This window comes from Saccostrea cucullata, unplaced genomic scaffold, assembly GCF_032062105.1.
Source record: "Saccostrea cucullata isolate Sc308-1 unplaced genomic scaffold, CSIRO_AGI_Scuc_v1 ctg3419, whole genome shotgun sequence".
Lineage (NCBI taxonomy): Eukaryota > Metazoa > Mollusca > Bivalvia > Ostreida > Ostreidae > Saccostrea > Saccostrea cuccullata.
In genome coordinates this window covers 27,501-45,248 of record NW_026933840.1, presented here as the reverse complement: position 1 = coordinate 45,248, position 17,748 = coordinate 27,501, and positions in this window count along the sequence as shown.

Genomic DNA, 17,748 nt, shown 5'->3' with positions numbered 1-17,748 from the left:
CTTTGTCACTTGTAAGTTCACGTTTCAACATGTCAAATGCTAGCTCACCTGAGCCGAAGGCTCAAGTTAACTATTCTGATCAAAATTTGTCCGTTATCTGTCGTCATTGTCGTCGTTCTTGTCGTCGGCGTCATCTTCGTTGTAAAATTTTCACATTTTCTTCTTCTTCTCAAGAACCACTGGGCCAATTTCTACCAAACTTGCCACAAAGTATCCTTGGGTAAAGGGGATTCAAGTTTCTTCAAATAAAGGGTCATGCTTTTTTCCAAGGGGAGATAATTATGAATTAGTGAAAAAGTAATGGCATGTTTTAAAAATCTTCTTTTCAAGAACAACTGGGCCAGGAAAGATGAAACTCATGTGGAAATATCGTCAGGTAGTGCAGATTCAAGTTTGTTCAAATCATGACCCCCAGGGGTAGGATTGGGTCACAATGGGGGGGTCAAAGTTTAACATGAGAATACATAGGGAATTTTTGTTTAAAATCTTCCTCTCTAGAACCACTCGGTCATATAGATGAAACTCATGTGGAAGCATCCTCTGGTAGTGTTGATTGAATTTTGTTCGAATCATGACCCCCAGGGGTAGGTTGGGGCCACAATGCGGGGTCAATGTTTAACAAAGAAATACGTAGGGAAAATCTTTAAAAATATTCTTCACCAGAACCACTGAGCTAGGAAAGATGAAACTCATGTGGAAGCATCCTCTGGTAGTGAAGATTCAAGTTTGTTCAAATCATGACCCGCGGGGGTAGGATGGGGCCACAATGGGGGGTTTAACATAGGAATACATGGGAAAATCTTTTTAAAAAACTTCTTCACCAGAACCACTTGGCCAGGAAAGATGAAACTCATGTGGAAGCATCCTCTGGTAGCGTAGATTCAAATTTGTTCAAATCATGACCCCCAGGGGATAGGATGGGGCCACAATGGGGGGTCAAAATTTAACATAGGAATACATAGGAAAATCTTGTTAAAAAACTTCTTCCCCAGAACAACTTGGCCAGGAAAGATAAAACTCATGTGGAGGCATTGTCAGGTAGTGCAGATTCAAGTTAGTCAAATCATGACCCCCAGGGGTATGGTGGGGCCATGATGGAGCGTCAAAGTTTAACCTCGGAATACATAGGGAAAATCTTTATAAATCTTCTCCTCATGAACCACTTGGCCAGGAAAGATAAAACTTATGTGGAAGCATCCTCATGTGGCTTAAAATCAACTTTGATGAAATCATGACCCCCAGGAGTATGGTGGGACCATGATAGGGGTGTCAAAGTATAACATAGGAATACATTGGAAAAATATTTTAAAAATCTTTTTCTCAATAACCATTGGGCCAGGGATGCTGAAATTCATGTGGATGCATCCTCAGGTAGTGCACATTCAAGTTTGTTCAAATCATGACCCAAAGGGTAGGGTTGGCCATGATGGGGGTCAGGGTTCAAATTTAACATAGAAATACATAGGGAAAATCTTTAAAAATCTTAAGAATAGCAAAGTCATGATTGGTCATAGTTATATGGAAGCATTCTCATGTGGTGTAGATTCAAGTTTGTTCAAATCATAATCCCACTTGAACCCACTTTAATATTTAAATTTTTCAATACTGAACTGTTTTTTTGCTTTTAGTTTGACATAACCACAGCTCAGGTGAGCGATATGGCCCATGGGCCTCTTGTTGTTGATTATTGTGCCACTCAAAGTTCACAGTATGTTTAGTTAGTATCATAACGGCGCAGAAATTGTTGAATAGTTTGGAATAAATCCTCCTACGTAGTTTGTCGTGCCTAAGAGGCTTCGGACTTCACATGCATTAGACGGTATTTCAGAGTTCTTTATCGCATATCGTCTGCTCTTGGGTCTGCGGAAATATACATCCTTAGAACTCACTTGAGTTTTGTTGAATTAACTTTTTTCTGATGTTTTTCTTATAGTCGTTTAAAGACGGACTCGAGATTTCTGTCATGCTCTTCGCGATTTTGTTTAAACGCTATGATGTCATCTCTTATGTTACGATCCCTTGAAATCATTCATGCGCGGTACTAAGCGAGTTCTGGAATTGAGATCAAGAATAATGTCATATGATTTCCGCATAACCACATACAGTCTAATTTCTCCAGGTTTCCTAGGTTTAGGAGCAACGACGATCGGAGAGATCCATTGTGTTATCAAGTTTTTCCAATTCTTCGAGTTCTTTTTCAACTTGTTTGCGGGCATGTAATGGAATTCTTCTGTGTGGCTGAGAAACAGGTTTTACAGATTCATCAATGTGAAATTTAACTTGGTTATGTTTAAGTTTTCCGATCCCATTGAACACTTTCGGGTACTTTTGACACAACATTTCAATTTTGTCATCAGTTTGGGATGCTATTTTCTGCACAATTTGCAACTAAACACACGTATCATATCCAAGTAAACAACCAAAGTTAACCAAAGTTGACAACATAGACATCTGCAACACCAATTTTGTTGTTGCTTTCAATTGTTGCTAAGAATTTTTCCATAGTTCTTAGAGTAGTTTAGAGCCATAAGCGAATACACGGGTATCAGTCTTACGCAATTTTACTTTGTTTTTTAATTTTCTTGAATGTACATTCTTCTAAAATGTTGATGGATGAGCCTGTGTCATCTAGCACGTTTACAGGTATCCCGTTGATTTTAACTTTTATACGCGTTTGTCTCTTGGAATCAATTTGATCCAAAACCAAATAGATATTCACCTGATTTAGAATCTGTAATATGCTTCTACTTGTTTTACTGATTTGGATTTACGATTCATCATTGCTTTGCTTTTTGATCTAAATACTGACGAAGTAGATCCACGAGATTCAGGTCCTTCCTCAGTGCGCGTCATCTTAGTCTTGTTAAGCTGCATTCTTGAATTATCTGTGCATGGTTGTCGAATTCACAAGTTAACGACAACTCTCTAAGTTTGGTGTGGAACGTTTCTATAGTTTCTCCAGGTTCTTGCTGAGTCTGTCTGAATTTGTACAATTCAAATTCTGTGTTTTTCTTTCGAGCAAAGTATTCAGTCAGTCTTGCTACTACTGTCTCGTAATTATCACCTATGGTAATGTCTCGAATATTTCATTTACCTCCTCTCCAGCATAGTGGAGTAAAAATCTCTCTGTCTTTCTTAACGGTGGAAAGTTTGGTAATGCCGACATTTTGGTGGGTAAACGTCTGCAATAGAAGAGTGTAGAGAGAGAGGGGGGTAGAAGAACACGTCTGTCTAATTTTCTAAATATTTATTAATATAAGTGACCATCAGATTGTACATATTCTCATGCATATTATAATGATTGACAACAGATGATTTTAGGAAGAGAAACTTTACCGTGAGAACTGATAATGTCAGAGAGCAATGCTAGATGAAAAATAAACTTTCTGTTGCTGGTTTGATAATTGCTAATTATAGACTGACAGATTTAATTTAGAAGTATAAACATTACAGAAGTGTTATAATGAATGGTGATCTTTGCATACATATCAGATTTTGATTTACTTTCAGGGCGTTATATTTATCTAAAATATACTATGTACGCCGCCAACAAGAGCCAAGACCTCACACTTTTCGCATTTATCTATGCCAATCCCAAAGCTATGAATTTGTCTTGGGAGAGGCCTTCTCAATTTTATTACTTGACGAAGTGGAATATCTTAAATACGACTTCAAATGACAAGTACGATGGTGGGACCCTCGATTCCCCATCTCTGATCATTCGTAACATCGGCAGAGAGGATGCTGGATATTATCGTCTTCATGTGTCTAACATTGACGGTTTAACTACAAGTTCGAATATTTACGTCAATGTCCTTGTTCGTAAGTGGACTTTTAGAATTGAATAAATAGCCTTTTAAGTGTTTGTGAAACGTGATCTTGTTTACTTTATGATTTTTTTTTCAATAATTTTTATAGGCTTGCCTATTGTAACATCAAAGCAGAGAAACTTTTACCACATCTATACGGAAACTAATCTCACTTTTGAGGCAAATGTCACATCTGAATTACCTATGGTTTCGGTCAGTTGAGAGAAACTCAGCACCAGCTTATTCACATACACCTTAATTGATGTCTTGGACAGCAGATTTTCTGGTGGATTAATCAACAACCCCTCACTGACCATCAACAGTGTGCGTAGGGAAGATGCTGGATTATTTAGGTTCAACGCAACAAATACAGATGGTACCAGGAGCAAAACCTTTTATTTAAGCCTAAATTTACGTAAGTTTAATATGCCGCACAAAATTACCACATATTCTGTATGAACTGTTATTTCTTTTTAAGGTTTACCTTCAATTACTATGGGAAAGAAGAGTTTCAACATGAAGACAGGAGAGAATGTTACGTTTGAAGTCAATATCAGATCATTTACTACTGTATTATCACTAAGACCATAGTGGTCGAATAGGATCACCCGACTTAGATATCAAATATTTGCTGGTTACAGATAATGGAAAATACAGATGTGCAGTGGAAAATATAGATAGTGTTACATATAGCTCATCATTTTATTTAGTTGTCAATCCGAGTGAGTAAACTTACCTACATATATCTGTCTTTGTTTGATTTCGTAAAAGAAAAAAAATTGTGTGTTTCACTATTAGAATTAAATCGAAGACCCACTCATTTTTGTTCACCTTTACTCATAAAGCCATGTAAAAGTGAACAAAAACTATGATTTTTGTAATGATTCATCACTGGGGCAGGCGGACCAAAACCATAGAAATAATATTTTAAAATTTAAAAACCTTTCAAATATATCTGACTAGGCATTTTGCTGATTCTTTATTAAACACCTTATTCACTTCATTTGTGAACAACATATCTTTCTCTATCAGTTTATTCTGCTTTTTCCGCATGATTTGATTAAAGGGTTGTAACAATCAGGTGACAATTAAGGCATTTTCTTTCTTCCCAAGGACTACCAATTATATCAATGGGGCAAAGGTATTTTAACATCAGGAAAGGGACGAATGTAACTCTTTCACTCAGTTACACATCCGTTCTAAACGTGACGTCAGTTGTCTGGGAGAAAGGAATTACATACCTTTCAACTTTTCAACCAATTGATGTAGTAAACGATGTACGATATATCGGAGGGAACATCGACTCATCATCACTGAATATTATCGGTATATCGTCGGAGGACCATGACACGTATTATCGATGCGTGGTTACAAACATGAATGGAGATAGCTACAACTTCTTGTTCAGCATAAAAGGCACCCGATGTAAGATATTTTGTACTGGTTAAAGTTATTCTTCAGTGGACATTTAGATTTTTATTTTACTAGAGTCTTAGTGCTTACATGAGATTGACAAAGGGAATTCTAATATATTTAGAGGCGATTTAATTTATGCATTGTACTGTTATTTATGGATGTCGTAACCTCGCCGTAACGATAAATTATATACCCCGCATTAGCGCGATATACCGGTAATTTTTCTGCACGGTCAGGTGCGTTTATACGACTATTACACCAAAAAATAACAATTCAATACTCGTATTTAAATTTCCTTATTTTCTCTCTTCATTAATGTTAATTTCACTCATCCGTACAAATTTATCCCTTTTGACGAGGAAATTTGAAAAAAAAATTATAGAATTTTCTCGGTTATACAATTATGAAACATTCTCTATACTGCTTAAAAACAGTGGAAAATAATAATGATTACACGTGCTGATTTTAAAATTGTTGGAATGATATTCAACAGATCGATATAATAATGATATGCCAAATAAATAGAGAATAATACATACCCTTTTCCATATCACATCCTGTATCAGCCCGAGACACCAATATCAGCCCTCGGGCCTTCGGCCCTCTGGCTGATATTGGTGTCTCGGGCTGATACAGGATGTGATGTGGAAAAGGGTATGTTTTATTATATTTATTACATACTTAGTAATAAAATACAGAACACATTAAGTTGAGAAGAAAATAAGTAAATTTATAATCATGCACGGACTTCTTAAAATGTACACAGTCTATTGTCTCATACAGCTTCGGTTTGTTTCTGCATGTACTTCTATTTCAGATGTCCTCAATCCTTAATTTTAAAATAATCTATTATTTATCAGTTAGATTATCATTACATTCAAAAAGTTAGAATTAAGAGAATTATGTAACCCACAAAATATGTGTATGATCACAAGAATTGTTTTTTTTTAGGTTTAATTTACTAGGGGTGTAATATTGATCCGTATCAGCCCTGCAGGGCTGATAACCTATATCAGCCCCGCAAACCCATATCAGCCCTGCAGGGCTGATACGGCTATTGTGACGTCAGCCATATCGCATATGCAAAAATCCTGTATTTATTACTAAGTATGTAATAAAGCTATATACACTACAATATGTGATCAGAAATTTCTTTATACTATTCCAATTCATAAATTTATGTTTCCTTTTAGACCCCCATCCATATCACTACTATCCTGGAGGTATCATTTTTGTAGAGGAGCAAACGTCACTCTGCAGACAAATGTAACGTCCTCCATCCCAATCACAGACGTTACATGGGAGAGAAGGAACATCAATACATATATGTACGAATTCATCGATATATCGTCCGATAATCGATATTCCGGTGGCGATGTTAATTTACCATCGCTAACAATAAGAAATATTACTGCAAATAATGAGACGTATTACCGTGTTAGTGTCACAAACGATGATGGCACGTTCAGGTCATTTTAAATGGGTATTTTTTTATTAATGCGATAGGGAATAAGATTTGCTATGTAAAGGTGTGTGTAACACTTAACAATTCAAATTTCTAAAGGATTAAGTTTTAGCATATAAATACAGTAGTTCAAATTTCTATATTTCAAAAACTCAAAGTGATTTTGTACATTGAAATTTAATATTTAAGTTAAACCTTAACTTTTAAAATTCCAAACAGGTTTTAAAATGTCTAATTTCTAGATTTTCACCTTCAATTTTCAAAATTCAAATTTTTGAGTGTAGTTTATCTAAAGTGTAGTAATATTTTTCGTATTTGATATTTTAAAGCTCCTTATAATTACAACTTTGATTAAGTTTTAGGTTCTTAGAAATTTTGGAATTTTGGTTCAAACACTCAAATTTTCAAAAACCATAAGCATGTTTTCAAAAATATTAGAATTTTACTTAAAATAACCAAAATATCAAATTCCAAACCCGGTTTGTATTTTGAAATTATGTCCGAAGCAGTTTTTGTCGAGCAAAGAGAACCCTTAGATATTAAGAATATTGAATTGATTCATACATAGTTTGAAAATTCAAATAGAATTTCGAAAATTGATATTTATGATATTTGAAATAAACTTCTAAAAACTCAAAGTATTTTGGTTTTTTGGAAATTTTAATGTTTGAATCAACAGTCTAAATTTCAAAAATTTAAAAAGTTTTACTTAATATTGATTTTAAAAAAAGATATAAGGCTAAGTCTGGAGAGTTGCTCGTCATTTTTTTTTTTCCTATAACGAAAAAAAATACTTCCGAGAAGATTAGTTATCTCATTTAGGTTTCCTTTGTGAATTCAAATATGTATATCAATAGGTATTTAATTTGGAAATCTGAAGATTGATTATTGTATTATAGATGTAAATTCAATATATTTTATAGAATCAACTTTAGGTCCAATTTTGTTTAATCTTTATGAAAAAAAGATGGATTAATTGACACTGCATATTTGAACATAGAAACATACCGATGTTTGTCATCATCATTAGCATTTTTGTGTATTTTGTTTATTCGATCGTGTTTTTTTTTTTTTTAATTTATTTATTCTTTTTTTGTATTTCATGTATATTCGTACATTTTATATGCAAGCCTTCCTGCTGCGGTGTGTCTGTGTATGATATATATGCTTCTTTATGTCTTATTGACAAATAAATAAACTTTTCTTTCAAGGGTTTTATGGTATTACAATGAATTTTATTTCATATACGTAATTTAATTTCGCGGAATCAAAACTTTGACGACTGGTAAAGTCAATATTTAATGTATGATATTATCAGGTATCTTTTTTCAATCTCAAGAGTGCATGGGGATTCGAAGGCCGAAAGGTGTAAGGAATTTCACCTGGGGTAAATCCCCGTGCACCCTTGATTGGGTCTGAGTAACGAATTTATTTCCTATGATATATCATATACATGTACCTGCATGTATTAGTGTAACTGCCCTGGATGATGTGTTTCGGGCTCTCTAAGACAGCTGGCTGTGACACCCTGACGGCGAAATCTCTTTATCTTTCATACATTTCATGTATATATGTGTCGTTGGCGTTTCCAAAGAACTATTTCACTTTCAGCAGTTATGTTCGTATAACATCAACTTATCTGTCAGTAGCCTGCTTCGGTTTAAAATCTTAGCGTACGTATAGCATACTCTCGAGTATCGAATAAGGTGGGGGATGTAAACATATGTAATTGATAGCAGAATACGTCTGCATAAAAAAGGAAAGCTGTCGGTAGAAAAGACTAAATCATCTCGTTTTCATACCACTTAGTTGTTAGTTGGTCTTTATCGTATATAGTTAGTAGAACATCTAAATATAAAACATGTGGCAGACTCTGTAGAACATGTATCTTTTATTTCAAGTTCATTGGGATATATAAAGTCGACATATGAATGGAAGTAACTATTGTTACTTGATAGACCGTCGTAGATATAACTGAGAATGAGTTGAAGGCCTCAGCAAGTGTTTTTTTTTCTTATCATGTAGAAGTTTATAAATAAATTCTGCTTCATAGAAATATCAAATCAAGTCGACTTATAAAGGTGCACAATGTAGCCCATCGGAATTTCAACTATTATTTGGAAGACTACATAAATATTGTCATTGAAGAACTTTTGCATCCCTCATAGTTCATTTGTATAGAAACAGTAATTTTTCAGAATGTAAGTTGACCATCTCCTGCTAAATTTTTTTAAAAGAAAAAATCGTTTGTTTTTTAAGTGTCTGTTGGTATTGTAAACATAAACCTTTTTAAATAATCTTCTGTTCGTCGGACAGTTATTGTGGTTGATGAAAATAAGGAACCTTCTTCACAGCACCATTTTTTAAAAAAAAAATCCAAACAAACGTTAGGTATATACATGTACTCGTATCTCAAATTTGTATATCTTTACAGTTTTGACATTTCTTTAGCTCAGAGTCCAATTTAAATTGTGTTATTGCGTGATAAAATACAGCTGCATGGATAAACTAATTACTTGTTAAATATAAATGAACCTTTGTTCTGAATGTTGATTAACTAGGTATGTAATATATAGCTTCATGCCACCAACAAGAGCTTAGTATTACAAACGAGGAGCTCCTAAAAGACGACAATTTGATGACAATTAAAGTTAATTAAAGTACAATTAATCGACCTTGGCAACTCTATCTAAAAAAAAAAAATAAAAATGCAACATAAAAATATGGCTGATCAGCAATTTCGGGTATACCATGCCCATAAGATCAAGAAAGGTCTTGCTATAATTTTAAAAAAAAAATCGTGAGACTGCTTACCAGAATGTAATTTATTACACCATGATGTATTTGTTTAAGTTTAAAAATTTGATTTTAGATTTTTAACATACATGTGCTTTTCTGCTCGATCCCCTTAGCTGCTCCTTAAGACCATAGTTTCATCTCGTAAGTCCTACCTGTTAAAGTACTGATTAGGTTCGGACATGTCTGGTTGAGATTGACTTCTGCTAAAAGTCTTCGTTTAAAAATATTTAGATGAAACAGGAAAAGCAGTATCTATTCCTAATGGGTGTGGTGGATGGGAGTTTTAAATTAAACATGTAACAATAATAAGAGGGAAATTTTTTACCGACTCAATGCAAGCTCATGCAGAAAGGTTGATAAAGAAAGTTGTAACCAAAGAGATTTATGAACTCTCTTCGATAACAGTAGCTTATTCAGAGTGAATTCAACAAACTCGGGAAAACGTGCACTAAATTAACAGGCATGCCGACCGCCGCTCCTGGCGCCAAAAAATATAAAAGTTATAAAATTAAGAAAGATTTAATCTGTTCATGATTTACTTAGTAAACATGAATAATAAAAACTGCACATGCTATTTTCAAAGAGACTGGAACAAGCAAGCAGAAACTTGCAGTGTTGTCAGTAAACGATCACACGTAGAGTATAGTGGAATATCAGTACCATGGAGATTTTAAAAAAGTCTCATTTAATTGAATATCTTTAGGTTTAAATTAAATGAAACGCTGACTAACCCAACACAGATTATACAATATAATGATGTAGCTATTAAATTCATTCCTTATATAGAAGCAAAACCAGAAGTTCAATACTTGATCTCTTATTTCTTTAGTGTATATAGTCTTTACATTTAACCTCGGAATTAAAAGGAGGGTCATCCATGTATCACAGTCACTCTATATGTCAAATGTTTATGCTCCAGCTCAGAATTGTAATATTCAAAGTAGTATCATTGTCATTTTCCTATTTTATATGTATTTCATATATATTTCATGAATGAAAAATTATAGAACATTTCAGCATGCACACGAAAAAAAAATATTATTCAAAAATTCCAAGGACAGTAGTGATTTTTTTTTTCATTTCACGGATAAATTCAATTCTTTTTAAAACAACAAATGTAATGTTAGTAAAAATTGTCATGAACCTAGCTCTAACATAAGTTTTCCGTCTAAAAATGGAACAGCTAGAGGGTCAAGGAAAAGGGTAACGTTCTGAACAAAATCCTTGGACACTCATGTTTAATAAAAATATACACAAATACATTTAGTGAATTGAAAATCACCCATTCTCAATATAAGGGCACAAATGCCTCTCTGATTTTTTAAAAAATGGAGTTCAAGATAACAATTTTTCTATCAATTACCTTTGAAAGAAAGTATGTGAAGATTTTGTTTCCAGATTTTTTTTCATCAAATATTAAAACATGGGTTAATGACAAGACGGTAAAGTAGAGGGTGATTTTATTCAAAAATGTAGCTTGAAATGTACGTTACTCTTTCTTCAATGTCCACAAAGATATGTAAAAAAAAATGTAGTCATTAAAATCACAATTGGAATATCTCATCTTAACACCAGAACATCCTACCAACTCTGTCAGCAACATATTTTCTCGGCATACGAACGTGCGTTTGATTTTTCCTTTCAAAAAACAAAGGTTACTTTTTGATCCAGATGTATAAAAACATTTTTTTAAATATATGCTTTGAATTCTTCTCTCTGTTTTGTTTAGAGCGATCAGTTTGGAATCTTGTCATTTTCTATAGATACTGGAACTTAACATGTACATGTAGTAAAATTCTATTTTGTAGTTACTGTCTTTTTTAACATATATCCATGCCGATTTAGAAAACTACGTAAATGTAACGTACATTTCAAGATATATTTCTGTTCAATAAAAAGCTTAAAATTCATCTAAAAATTTATCGTTTTGTTTCAGTTTATTCCAAAAAAGATTCTATGTGTAATCACATTGTGTTATATGTCACAATCACCACTATAAAGACACGATTGCCTCAGAATATGAGTAGGTAACGTACATTTCAAGCTTGTAATGATATGTAAATTAGTAATAAGAAAATGTTGAAAAAAAAGCAATTATTGACATAAAAATCATTTCAATGAAGCGTTTTAACACAGTAATATAAGAAATCATAATGTAACAACGAGGTTATTGTCATCAACTACACGAATGTCACGTCACTTCGGTAACGTTCATTTCACATATTATTGGGGAGTCCCCTCCACCTCAGTTCATTACCATTCTTTTGTGCTGTTTCGCTGAAATTGACACCGGTCGTAGCCTAGTTACTTCTACCTGTGTGCAAAGGTACAGACAAAAAAAAAGAGTCAGACGTATTTTGCTATGATCTAACAAATGCTCGTGTTTGGCCATTGAAACTTAACATAAATCTATTCCGAATATATCCATCGACAGTCTTGTTAACAATTTCATTTAGTATGTTGCTACATCGTTTGTCAAAACACAAACATACGTGCTTTTCAGCAGATCTGGAAAAATATATCCCAAAATGCAATGATTCAAACAAAACTGAGTATTGTGTGCCTTTCAGTAATTGAAATGTACGTGACCGTCTTGTGTTCTGGGTTTATTTGTTTTGTTTCTTTTTCTTTTTTTGTTTTTTGTTTTTTGTTTTGTTTTCTTTTTTTTTTACCAATTATAAGCCTATGCACACCTTGTTTTAAATTATCAACAACAATTATATTAATATTGACGAAAAGTCGCATATTAAAAGTAAACAAATTGTAAAAAGTTGCCAAAGATGAATTAAAGACACTTAAAAATAAATTTTCTAGCATGTGGTAACAGTCTACCACATTTATGAGAATTGGGGGTGCATTTAGATGGATTTATGTGGTCAGTTGTCAAATGGATTGTAACGATAATTTTGTTTCGCTCGTGTAAACGCAATTCATTGACTAGATAAAAAAATATGTCAGTTAGAAATACGCAAAATGTACGTTACCATACGTAACGTACATTTCAAATATAAAAATCAATTCTCTTCCACAAGCGTACGTTAGACACGCAATATATTGATACTGTCTGAACTTGCATATCATAAGAAATGCATCATACGGGTTTCGTATTCAGAAATATATACCAGGTATCAAAATTATATTACATATAATTGACCTTAATATATTTTTTTTCCTCAGCAGAAACGTTTCTTTTCATTAATTTTGGGATTTAGCCGACCTCCAACCTTTGAAACCTTCCTTTGTGTACACATTCGAGTGTGTGAAAGTATGAGAATACATGAAAATTCGTGCGAGATTCACTTAATTCTAATTTCATGGTAACGTACATTTCAGTAACGTACATTTCAAATGATCACTTTTCATGTAAAAAACAATTTTTAATTGTGTTGAGCAAAATGTCTTTGCCAGTTTACAGGATACAAGGGGTTGCTTATTCAGAGTCGTCTCATATTTTCTACTTAATATATATTCTTAATGGAAGAATATAGGTAACGTACATTTCTCTCTTATCTCTACGATTGAAAATGTCTTTCATTCCGTAAACATATTTATAAAAGTTGCTCAAATTGTTCAATTTCATGTTACATTATCTAAGTAGGAGTAATTAATCCTTTGAAATTTCAAATTTAACCCATCAACAAATAAAGGAGTACAAAACTATCAGGTGTATAATCTTTGTGTTTGCTTGTAATGTGGTTGAAATAGAATTAAGCGACAGGGACATTGCACAATAAAAATTATTTATTATCACAAAGAAAATGTATTTATTGTTATGAAAAGAAATATATATGATACAAGGTTTAACTTATCAGAAAATTTTTACTTGAGAATCAAAACTATATATTACACAGAGGGGATTCAGCATAATATTTGCCTCGGCGACAGTAACGTACATTTCAAATAGGCCACTATATTTGAATTTGGAACTCCTTAAATACCCTTTCAGATCGATAATTATATGAATTCTTATTCATTGTTATATGACTATTTATAATGTTGATTTAAAAATTACATCAGTGGTATTTCTTCTAAATGAAAATGAGGCGACATTATTTGAGCCCTTATATTGAGAATGGGTGAAATATTCATTTTTCAAAAAAAAATTATCATTATACTCGCAACGGAGTTGGAGGGGATATTATAACGCACTTATGTGAGTGTGTAAGTTAGTATACTGCGAAACAGAAGTGACTTGATTTGCATCGAGATAGATGTCTAAAGCTGTCTTAATGTATAGATATGCTCTTTTAGGGATGCCCCGCATTGCGGTGTCCTAGCTTGTTCAGATTATTTTGAGTTTCAGTTTCAGGTCTTTTAAAAGACTAGAAACTGGAACAGGTATACAAAGAAAAACAACCATACACAACAGTGTCAAGGTTAGAGATATGTTAAAAAAATGACATTTAAGAAGAAAATTGGTTTAGCTATTTTCGAAAAATGTAAATTGTGCTTTAAAACTTCTCTTCAGAGAACAAATAAAACCGTTTTTAATCACATTGTTTACCATTTAAATTTTCGTCTGCGACACCTGAAAAACATTGAATTTGAATCGAAAATGCACTTCTTTGTCTTGAAAATAACCTATTTCCAGAACAGTGAACAAATCCTATCAAAATGTTTTTTTTTTTAATTATATTTAAATTTCATAAACCGCTGACTGAGACACAGTATATATAGCGATGATTACGCTCAGAGATACCTGATGCAGAGAAGCTTGCAGAGACTATCTCTAAAAATGTTAAAATTGTTTGTCCTTTTGCAAATGATATGGCTTAACATACCTTTTACTAACGGTAGGATTTTATTATTTTACAATTTTTTTAAAACATATTGGTCAAAATAATGCAAGGGCTTAAAGAACATGGATTGATTGATGGCATGTAGGTACATGTATCATTAGAGAATGTTTTACTTATATAGAGACGTAACCATATAACGGAAAAGGGCTTCAAATTTTAACTTTTACTTGCAATTGGTACTTTGGCCATTGAGCATTCGGGGATCTTTATCGTGTCAACGCTTACCGAAACACAGAGTCTCTTAACCCTACTTTAACCCGAAAAGCATTCACCTTAAAGTACCGAGTACTTGGCGATGGAACGTTGCTATCTTTTATTAAAACTCGTTTGTAGGACTGAAAAGGATTACGTTGAACCGATCTTGATCGACTTATCGTGTTGGTTCAAGCACTATAATGTTAAACAAAATTTGATGCAACGTCTATTTTCTTTTAGAAGACATTGTATATTTTTTCCATCAAGAGTTAGCTTTTTACAGATGTAGTAGTGTAAATACAATAGAGTTAATTCCAAAGTATTGCGAAATTACTTATTTATAAAAGTAAAATACTGTAAACATTTTATTTAGACTAAGATAGATTAATCGAAAATTTTACTCGCATCTATTTTCTCCATTTGAATAAGGAAACACGACTTGTGTACGTTGAATTGTCTTTAAAAATTAGTGATAAAATAATATTTCAAAAATTTCAAATAAGTGTTTAGAGAGTTTTAAACCATCTTTCTTTTTGAAGATAACATGTATGTAATATATATATATATATATATATATATATATATATATATATATATATATATATATATATATATATATATATATATATATATATATATATATATATATATAAAAGTGAATTTCTCTGTGCTTTCTATATTAATATTCCTTCACTTAGGGCAGTTATATTAGTTTAAGAGTTGTTGTAATTTGTGCTTTATAAATAAAAATAATTTCATCACAACATGTATTGGTAACGATCCTCTAAAAACTAATGTCCAAATAACTGTATCTCACTTCCATTCTCAATGACCGTGTAGTGTAGGGCAGCGTTGTGAGAATTCCATCGGCATCGAAAGCAAGTTTTTTAACTTGCCTAGATAGCCGAGCGGTCTAACGCGCTGTTCCTGCACTGCTAGGAGACAGATTCCGGAGGTCGAGAGTTCAACCCCGGGCTGGGGCGGAAGTGAGTATCCTTGTAAAAGTGAATTTCTCTGTGCTTTCTATATATATATATATATATATATATATATATATAAATGCAGTCTGTTCGTTAGAATTAAAATAAAGTAGTGATTACCATAATTAAAAGAAATAATAACAGTTACATGATAAAAGAACAATATAACCAGATTTTTAAATTCATAAATACATATTTTCAAATTACAATTTAGCAATAGAAACAACTGATTTCCCACATAGGAACTTGCTATGTTATATTGGAACCTCCCTAATGTTACTAGGTACAAAAAAAAAATCAAAGTATGATTGTATTTACAATATCTGTACATATCTTTATGTCATATGATACGTTCGTAATTTTTGGACGCAAACTCGCAACGCAAAATTGTAACCCCCTCCCCAAATTAAAACTTTCAAGGCCTTAAGGTAACAAGTAAAAAAATATAAAACCCCGCAATTTTTTCTCGTAAATACGAGAAAGGAAATGTATCTTCTAAAAATGAGAATCTCATAATTGCTAGATAAGTATCTACCTTAATTACATGTACGAAAAAAGATTGTGTTATCATGAGAAAATAGCCATTGTTACGAAAAAGAAATAACAAGAGAAAGTTATCTCATAATTGTAAAATATGATCGTTTTTATTGTTACGAAAAAAAAAACTTAATTATTTGATTGCCTTATCGTTATTATGAGATTTTCCTTCTTCCCATGAGAAAATTATTTCGGTATAACGAAATAATTACGCATATCGTAATTACGACAAAGTTACATGTATCTTGTTCATGTAATTCAGAGTTTGTTCATATGCAATGCTCATGGAATTTTTTCTGTTTCTCTCTCCTTTTTAAACTCCTTTTTAATTTGTTATATGTGGATTTTTACTCTGCAAAACGCAACTACAACCTTTTCGGAAAGGACTATTAATGGCGGGAAAAATTGAACTTGAGGACAAGGTTCCGATTAAAATAAGTTTATGTACAGGTACTTAAAAAGGCACAAACATGAGTCTTATGCTTTTAAATAGGTTTAGATAACTACGACGCAATTTATATGATTAGTACCAATGACAAAGATTCATTTGTGAGGAATTTTAATTTGTTATCAAATCTATATTGTTTATATATATGTAAATAGAAACAAAAAGAACGCCAAAAGAAATTAACGGTTTGAAATATAATTTGAGCAGGTATTATACGTCTCATCGAGCTAGAACGCTGCCTTCTCGCTGTATTATTTTGTACAGAAAGCGGTATATATTTTGTAGCATTCCACTTCATAGAAGTTTTGTCTCGACTGTTCATTTGTACATGTATATTAGATTTGTTTTCTGGAACAGCTATGTACAATGTACATGCACACAATAGCAACTACAAAGTTTTCTAGCTATCCACAACATGTTGTTAGTCAAATGCACTGAGTCGAGCCATTTTTATTTGTTAGATATTTTTAGAGATATAAGTATACTTAATTTTATATGTCGTTTAATTATGTCATTACCAAAAGATTTAGAATATTTGCTTCATGTCTTTTTAAGGGCTCCCTTCAATATCAACGGGACAATCGCTGTTTAATATCGAGAGAGGAACAAATGTAACTTTTTCTCTCAACTACACATCGGTTCTCAACGTCACCTCAGTCGTCTGGGAGAAATTGAACACATCAACATACCAATTTAAACCAATCGATATAGAAAACGATGAACGATATATCGGGGGAACCATCGACTCCCCGTCACTTGTTATTACCAATATATCATTGGAGGACGATTCCACGTATTATAAATGCAAGGTTACAGACACGGAAGGGGAGAAAGAGAGCAGCTGGTTTTTCATATATGTTAAACGATGTAAGATTTTTTTTTCATCAGATAAATTAAAAATAATATTCTTAAAAGTCAGAAGATTGTTGTTTATTGAATTTATTTGATAGCAATTTTTTATTATCATATAAATAAATATAAAAAATTCAATAGAATAACAACGACAACAGTTTACTTTAACGTACTTGCACACCATTAGTTATCTTTCATTAAAAAAAAAACATTTAAAATACAAGAACATTGTTTGAAATTCAAATTCTGTCTTGAAGGAAAAAAATATTTATAATCTAATTCAATAGACAATTTGGAGTTAAATCCGGGTTCCATTTTTCTTTCGAAGTCTGAATCACAACCTCCATGAATACCATTTATCATCATCATCCTCGTCGTCCTCGTCCTTTTCACCCTGTGGAGCGTAAAGCAGCAACAAACTTCCCCCGGTCTTGTCTATCCTGGGCCA